We start from the raw sequence: 326 nt of genomic DNA, 5'->3' as shown, positions 1-326 counted from the left end.
TTTTTTTTTTTTTTTTTTTTTAAATATTAGTTTTTTTATTTATTATTTTACCCCTAAAATGATACGGATCACCGATCTAGATCGATCAGGAATCAAGAACCGGCCTCATCCAATACGGCCAATACAAGACCAATGCTTGAAACCATGATCAGCAGGCTAAGGTAGTATTCATAAATTGGCAATCACCATGCCACCATTTGAATGTGACTTGTGACACCGGTAAGAATTCCCTTCACCATGCCGCCATTTGAATGTGACTTGTGACACCGGTAAGAATTCCCTTGGCTTTGGTAGAGAATAGAAGACACCCATACCTTTAAAAAAAA

Source organism: Macadamia integrifolia, chromosome 13, assembly GCF_013358625.1.
Source record: "Macadamia integrifolia cultivar HAES 741 chromosome 13, SCU_Mint_v3, whole genome shotgun sequence".
Lineage (NCBI taxonomy): Eukaryota > Viridiplantae > Streptophyta > Magnoliopsida > Proteales > Proteaceae > Macadamia > Macadamia integrifolia.
The sequence above is the reverse complement of the archived record's forward strand: the minus strand, read 5'-3'. Positions refer to the sequence as shown.